Source organism: Cardiocondyla obscurior, linkage group LG03 (assembly GCF_019399895.1).
Source record: "Cardiocondyla obscurior isolate alpha-2009 linkage group LG03, Cobs3.1, whole genome shotgun sequence".
Classification (NCBI taxonomy): Eukaryota; Metazoa; Arthropoda; class Insecta; order Hymenoptera; family Formicidae; genus Cardiocondyla; species Cardiocondyla obscurior.
The window spans coordinates 1,018,095-1,018,572 of NC_091866.1; positions in this window are offsets into that span (position 1 = coordinate 1,018,095).

Below are 478 nucleotides of genomic sequence, written 5' to 3' on the forward strand. Positions count from 1 at the left end.
ACCTCCGGTGCGGGCGGCAAGGTGTCCTGCACGACGCCACGCAGGCGCATGCGTGCGACAGGTGGCTCCCGGCCCGGGGTATCGTACCCTCCGCCTCCACTGACGCTGCAGCGAACTTCGCAGGTAAAAGCTAACTGCGCGAATTACAACGATCTACATTACCGGCCCGCGAGTCTTTCTGCCGCGAATCTTTAACACCCACCGCTCTCTGGAGGACGTGCAGTGCACTTGGTTAAAATTGACGACATCGTACAGCTTTAGATAATTATTCTGTAAAGATTTTATTTCCGATATTGGTAAAATAATATTGGCAAATATTTATAATTACGCTTCAATCTTAAATTTTTTTTCAAACTTGTAAAATGAATTTATTTCGACGTCTTTTATTTTTCCTGAGAAGGAAAATTGTCGCTCTATTCTTCTTTCTTTTTTATTAATTTTTTAATTTTTTAATGTTGATAAGTTGAAAAATTGTCGG